Source organism: Anser anser (genome assembly GCF_964211835.1).
Source record: "Anser anser genome assembly, chromosome: 10".
In the NCBI taxonomy this organism is placed as follows: domain Eukaryota; kingdom Metazoa; phylum Chordata; class Aves; order Anseriformes; family Anatidae; genus Anser; species Anser anser.
The window spans coordinates 6,693,541-6,701,273 of NC_139730.1; positions in this window are offsets into that span (position 1 = coordinate 6,693,541).

Consider the following 7,733-nt stretch of genomic DNA (forward strand, 5'->3'; position numbering starts at 1 on the left):
CACTGTGTAAGGCAAAACCCTCTGACAGCTTCAGAGGCATTGCATGTCTTTCCTAGCCCAACAAGATGCTTTCTCCTGGCTGCTTCCAGCCTTAACATGAGTGCCACTTGCTGATCCTGGTGCCAGGGCAGCGTTACCTGGACATTTCGCTGTGTGTTTGGGCTCGGCATCCCTGCATGTTGCACAGCTGGCTGCAAGGCTGAGCCTGCTGCTCGTGCCAAGCCGTGCAGCCCAAGCCCCAGGAAAGTCCTCATGGAGCTCCACCTCATAAACAGGGCTTCACAGAGCAGGACAGCACCATCCCGTGCCAATCCGGAGGGCTGCAAAACCTTGGGTCAGAAGCTCGGGAACCACACACGGCTCTTTTTGATAGAAGTCTGGCAAGCAGGGAGTGCGGAGCGAGGGCTCTCTTGGTAGGGGAGAGGTGATTGAAGAGTGTGGCTCACAAAGGCTGGGACGGAGAACTGAGGAGACCTGCTGGGCTCTTCAGCAGCAGGGCAGGCAGCTGGGTGCAGGGTGAGTCCCTTCCCAGCCCGGGGAGATGCTGTGCAGTTTGCCCTGCACCGGAGGCATCAAGGGGCTGCTGCTGCTAAGGGGCAAAAGCCTCTGGAAGCTGACGTTTTTGGCACTCGTTTTATTTTATTTTTCTGAAAGGAGCTTGGAACATTTGGAGTTTTCTTTGATTTGAATTTCACAGGAAGCCGAGCAAACTGGCTGTGCCTTGCCTGCTGACAGGAAGAGCAGAAGGAGAGGAGAGAAGGTGAATCGAGCCGCAGTTTGGCGGTGTACTCAAGTGTAGCAGCACGTCATTTATGTCATTTAATTGTTTCCTGCAACTCAGATAATGTGGAAGACATTAGTAATAATAGCAGCTTCATTACGTTCCTTTTTGATGTGCCATCTAAAAAGCTGAAATCTGAACAAGGACATTAGGAACCCAGCATTTTAGGCTTCCTTTGGCATTTTGTTTTCCTGTAGAACCTGAAAATACTTCAATGAAGCCTATTAAAGCCTAATATAAATGTGTACTAACAGAGAAAACACAGAGTACACGCAGAATACACACAGAATACAAATAAAGAGGTTTTAGCAGGGGGGGCTTTGCAGCACTGAAATTTTTCACCCCATTTCTCCGACTCCCCCCCAAAAAATGTGAGGTCCAAGAGCCCTGCTTTGCACTACTCTTATTTAACACGGAGCAAAGCACGTCCTTGGCATCCTGTTGGGATGGAGGCAGGAAAGTGCAGGGAACAAACTCATTTCTGCAGCGCTGGCCATTGTGGAGGTCAGCTCAGACCCTGCCGCTAGACATTTAGCGCGGGCAGTACATTAAATCTCCTCACCCTATGGATCCAGCCAGCTCTTTGTCGTGTTTTGTTGGCCAGCTCTCATCAGCGGGCGCTGGGAAATGCGGCGTGGCACTTCTGAGCGCCCAGGGGGGTTTCAAGCCCCATGTTGAGCAGCCTGCATTAGGCTTCAGTGAAGTGTGTGCTGACCGCTAGCAAAGGGAGGAGGAAGGGTTCCTGCCAAAAACACAGCTGGCTTAGCTGAGGTGCTGCTGAAGGCCAGGGGAGGCTGGAGTGGATTTAGTGCGATGCCAGCGCCTGGGCATTGAGCCCTTGTTTTGTTCTCGCTACGTGGACGCTTTGTTTTGCTTCTTTCTTTTGCCCCCTGCAGCAATAAAAGGCCAGAACGATTGGATCGCCACCAATACAATGTGCAGTTATTCCACTGATTTTAAGAATATCAATGCCTGGTGTACACAAGACATTGATTTTCTTGTCACCCCAGCACACCGAAGGGAGACCCACTAAAGAGGCACTTGAATGGCATCGGGGATGGCAGATGGGAGATCCCATAGGGGTGCTGACACGAGACGCTGGGCTTTGCGACTACCCTTTCTCCCTGGGGATGTCCGCAGCCTGCAGTCACTGCTGCTATGAGTTTTGCTGACACTTGCTGGGAGCACAGGCTTGCTGCAGTGGAAGAACTCAAAGCAGCAGCAGCCCGGAGCAATGGGAGGTGAGAAAATCCTCTTGCACATAAGACAAGAGGCTCGGCTGAGATTTCACAGTTCACCGAGACATGGTGTAAACAATGACCTACATTCATACACGAGGCACGGGACCCAAAATTAAACAAGGTGTGATGGGGAGAAGTGGTGCGTGGTGCCCAGCCGGGTTCTGCAGCTGGGTCTGAGCCTGGCCCTCGGTGCTGTATCAGTCCTCCACGATGGGTGCTGGTCCTAAATCAAACCGAGGTGCCCGACCTGTCTCTCACCAGCTGATAATGAGAGGAAACCAGCCACAAACACAGCTCCCCCTGGGCAGCCCCTGCAAGCTGTTGATGGGAAGTGTCACCAGGAGTGGTGGCTTTTCCGTATCTTGTCCATACAAAAATTTCCCTTTCCTTTTTTCCCCCACTTTTCACCTTATTCCTTTTCCTTCAGACTATTTTATCTCTTTCCTCTTGTTTTACTTCTAGAAGGGTTTACCTATCAATTGTCTAGCAGTGTTTTAAATGTCCTCCCAAGCCTGGGGAACGTAGCGAAGGCTTTTCCCTTTTCCCTATGGGCAAAATCCAGCTGCTATTATTCATATTTTCTCAAGACTAAAGATATTCTGGGTATTGAGGTAACATGATGGATGGAGTGAAGATAAAGACTGAAGGGATCAGTGGAACTGGCACTTTGATAAAAAAAAAGAAAAGGATAAAGCATATGAAACACTGCATATTCCTTTATTCACGAAAAGCACCTGCCAGAGGTTTTTTTTTTTTCCCCGCCCTGTTCAACATACTAGAAAGATAGAAAGAATAGAGAGATAGTAGAAATGTTAAAATTCCTTTTGTTATCTATCCTTCTCCGTGCAGCACGGGGCTGATTTGTGCAGCACCTGCCTGTGCACGGCCGTGCCCTCCCTCCCCAAACAGCCCAGCAAAGCAGGGCATCCATCCGCCTGTGTGTATTCTAGATCCAACCTGAAGCTGGGAAACATCAGCACTGGCAAAGGGGGCTTGCTTGGAGCTGTGAATCTGGGTCACGCCGAAGATTAGTGACCTACATTTCCCGGGTTCAGAACTGCAGGTTGAAGTCGGAGTCGCCAAGCCCTGCGAGCGTCCCCGAGATGGGGGAACCAGCCCGGAGGGTGCGGGGTGGGGATGGAGATGGCCTGAGGCGGCTCCCACGCACCCAGAGACCCAAACCTGGTCATAAAAGGATTTGAAAAGGCCCCAAATTCAGCTTGCTTGCCTCTTTGTTGGTTCTTTCTGTTTCATATAAGGCCGTCCTCTAGTTAATTTGCGTATTTCAGCGGGCACGTCCGTGCACACCCCTCCGCCTCTTACAGCCTTGAAATGAGACCTGGCACAGGCCCAGGAGCTGCGGCTGAGACCCTCGGAGGCACGGCGAGGAGGCTCTCGAGCACCCGGAGCTGCCTGCTCGTGGCCTCCCGGGTGCCTTTGCTGCTGGAGAGGCTGAGCACTGGATTCCAGGCCGAGGAGGACATGTGCTAACTGCACAAACACTTCGGCAGCAGGTTTGTGCAGTTTTAGCCCTTTCTGTTCAGCAACACAAAGCCTGCTGCTTCCTCTGTGCAAGCTGCATCTTCTCATCAGTCTTTTTGGCATGTGGAATTGCCAAAGCATTAGCAGGGGAGCAAGCGTTAGACACCCTCTTCACCTGTCTTGACAGTAACTAAAGAATTATTAGTATAATAAACATTTTACTTTGCTTTCTTTCTAAGCCTCAGTGCAGAACGTTTTGCAGAACTCGAGTGCAAATCTGGACCCTGTGGCTTTTGTCCAAATACCGAATGCCGAGTTCCCGCTCGCCTCCCTCCCGACGTCGTTAATGATAATAATCATCCCCCCACAGCTCCTAATCCTCTTTGCAAAATGCTCTGTGAGTGCTGGGCTGAGTTTCCTCTGCCCTGCGCGTTCTGCAAGCGTTTGCATCAACACAACACGGCCACAGAAAACACCTGGTGGGACTTGCAACTCTGCCTGCAGCCTGTATGCAATGGGATATCCCATGCAAAGAGCAGCGTGACCTGCAGGAGGAAAGTCCCAGAGCAGGGACATCTCCTCAGTGCCTATCTCAAAGACTTATATTTTATGTTAACACGTGCAAAGTCTAGCCCAGTTGCTGTGTTAAAAACCCACCCGAGCAAACGGACCCTGCTGGGGATTAGCCTGCCCCCCTGCCTGAGATACCCGTTTAGTTTTTACATCTATCTTCTCTCGATGGGCAGGTGTTAAGTCTCAGCTCATTTCAGGTTCCTCTTTAAAACCACCTCGGAAGTGATGGGTCCCCTCAGACCGATACCGAAGTAATGATTGCAGCGTCCCTGGGACAGCCTCCGTGATGCGCACAGATTAATCAAGCGTCAGTTATAGAGCACATCCAACCTCACAGGAGAACGGCAAGACCTCGAATGCTCCCTGGTATAACAGCGAGCTCTTATTTAATGTTCTCCAGTAATTTATCTCCAAGATCTGTAACAAGGTGGGCTATTGTTGTTCTCCTCCTTTGGAAAATGAAGAACTGCAGCAGAGATGTGAAATTACTCTCAAGTTCACACGAGTTTTAAGGCCTGCCTAGGAGAACCAGGAAAAAAAAAATCCCATTAAGTATATATTTTTGATGAAATTTTCAATTTCAAGAATACTTCAGATTTGCCATAGGAGCAGTGAGATTTTGGCTGATGTTTTTCACTGGAAAAAAAGAAAAAAAAAAGAAAAAAAAGGAAAATCAAATCATACCAAGAAGATCCAGGCTGCACGTTTGGGGCAGGTTTACCTAACCTGCGAGGAGCCTCACGGGCCCATAGGAAATCGTGGAGGAGCACAACGGCACGGCACATCCAGGCTGTGATGCCAGGGGAGCAATTCAGCAACGCGCTGAACACTGGCCGGGCCGAAAGCTTTTAAGCCTTTCTAAATCACACTTTTTCTGAATACGTGCATTTGTGCCGTTTCTCTTCCGCGAAAATTGTGGCTTTCATCTTCATTCCCAAGGAAAGCAAATACCAAGGCAGCGCAGGGCTCTGCAGGGGGAAAATGCTCTGTCCCCGTCTGGTGAGTAGGATGGGATTAGAGCAGTGAAGGCACGTAGCTCACTGATTTCCCTGCTCACAGATCCTCTCCCTCCTGCAACAAGCCTGTGCTCTTAGAAATGGGCAAATTTGTGTCCTGCCTCAGAGTTCTGATCTGTCTGCATTCGGCTTTATGGTAAATACCAAGGTTTCCACAAGGAAACAGCTTCTCCTTGCGGTCTCGTTGCTAGGCCGGGTCCTTTGGTGCCACGTTTCCACCTTTCTCCCTCCTGGTTTATTACAGTGAGCCCACTGCAAGACTTCATTCTTTTTTCATGAAATGTCTTGCAGTCCATTTACCAGCACATTGTGAAATCTAAGCATTAATAATTAAAGCTACAGCTGTCAAAATAAATGGCTGAGGTCCATTTTGGCAATGTTATGAAATATTATCCCCCCCATGCCGAGGAGGGGGGCGTTTTTCTGTAGCGCCTGCGTGCCCGCAGCTAGGAGACTGGCACTGCCCTGTAATCAGCGATGAGTTTCCCAGTCATTAGCTCAAATTAGAGCGGCCGTGATGACAAGTCGGACGGCGGCTCCAGCTCCTAATGGCCGAGGAAGGTGCAGGCTGCCCCTTCTGCTGAGTGGAGCAGAATGGGTCATTTTGTCCCCATTTCGGGAAAGAGGCACAGACCAGTTGCGTAACGCCGTGCTTGGCGCCAGCACGGGGAGAGCTCTGCGGGCATTTCATGCTGCCCTGTGGCTCCCTGCCTGCGAACAACACTGAAATTCATCCCACGTGGGCGTCTGTGCCCCATCTGCCCCGAGGTCCTCGTGCTCTCCATCGTCTCCAGCCAACATCCTCCTGGTGCCAGCTCCGGTCTCTCCTCCCAGAAATAAAGCAGTGAGACTGAGCTCCGAAAACCTCCCGAATCTCTGGTCCCTCTCCCAGCCGTCAGGCTTACCCAGAGGAGGTTTTTTCACCCGGTTTCTGACTGTGAAGGTGCTGACCCAGAGCCGCAAGCCGTGGTGCAGATGAAAGAAAGTTACGGCTGAGAGTGGGCTGTGAGCTGTGGGGAACAGCTGAGCTCCGCAGAGATGGGGGAGAGCAGTGCTGGGAGCTCGCACAACGTTTTTTCACCAGTCATATGATACGTAGGGTTTTTGAAGTCACAGCTCTTGAACTCGAGATTATTTGAGATGCTCCGCTTTCATTAATACAACAAAAGCTGCGAGCTTCTAGCCCTCATGGTTACAGGGAAAAAGCTTGAAAAAAGACCCCGAGAAGCAGAGAAAAATAACACAATTAAAAATAGATGGCATATAGAGAGATTCCCACAGGCATTGTTCTGAAATAATTTCCTGATTTGGGGGGAAGGTTGAGCTCGGGGGGCTACCAGCTCCAGAGCTTGCTCCCCCTTCCCAGCAGAAACGTCCCCAGACAGCCCTGTTCTGCCTCCCCGAGCCGTGGCCAGCATCAGGCTGCCCCACGTCAGCCACACGTTGTCCCCAGAGCCCGGCGTGGGGCACATGGGTCTCAGGATGAGCATCCCCAAACCTGCTGCACGCCGAGGGCAGGCAGAGCCCTGTCGCACACCTCTCTCCCACAGCTGCCATCAGGAGAGGGCTTTTTGGTAGCTCCATGGCAAAAGGAGCGGATCAAAGGGCCAGAAAAGCCGGGATTTTCCCTCTGGCCCTGCCACTACCTCGCTGTCTGCTCTGTGGTGAGTCACTTAAACCACCCCAAAGGCCGTACGTGAGCCCTTGGCTGCAGGGTTTGCAGAAACACAGGGCACCGGCCTGCGCTGAATACCAGGCTGCCTCTCCAAGTGCCGGGCTTTAGCTGTGGAAACGCTGGCGAAGCCTCCACGCCTCTGTTCCCTTTATCTGTGAAGTGAAGATAATGGCATTGGCGCATCGTCACGACTGCTCTGAGCCCTTCATCGGAGGGGGGGGTGGATATTTCGCCGAGATCCTCGGGCATTTGGAAGCGCAAGTCCCAGCGAAAATCAGTTTGCAATTAGTCTTAGATTATTCTCCAAATGTTTTTCTCTCCGTATCTCCTCGCTGGAGTGCTCTTTTCTCGCATGTAGAATTTTCCTCCGCTCGAGAGCAGGGGAAAGGAGGCTTGCAAAGGTTTTCCCTGGCTCCCAACCCGAGCTGCTAAGTGAGGGCCACGGGGTTCACCCTGGTCTTTCTGTGGCTCCTCAGCCCTTGCAGAAGTGCTGTCTTGGTGCTGCCAACCACCCGGTAGACACTGCTGGCTTCTGGGCCGTGAGCATCCCAAATAACTGCCGCGCTCGGATTTCTTTCCCTTCAAGGATGTGGTCGAGCCCTCTGGGTGGCTCTGAGATGCCACCTCCCCGGGGACCTGTTAAAGTGCTTCATCAATGCCCGTCTTCCTCTGCAGGGATGACCTTTAACTCGTCTCTGCTGTTGCTACCTGACTCGGATCACCTCAGAAGAAAGGTTGCCATGGTGATTTCATATTCAGCTCAGCCAAAAAATCCCGGCTTCTGTATCTTATTAAATGCTCCCTTTCAAGGGCCCTACGTGCGGAGATCCAAGGCCAGGGGTTGCCTGTGCTCATTGCGGCCCCGAGCGTGGTCGCCAGGAGCTTCGCCACCAGCCAGCTCTCCATTACCCCTCCGCCGTGCCCAGGAGGCTTTTTTTTTTTTTTTTCCACGTTCAGGTAAAAGC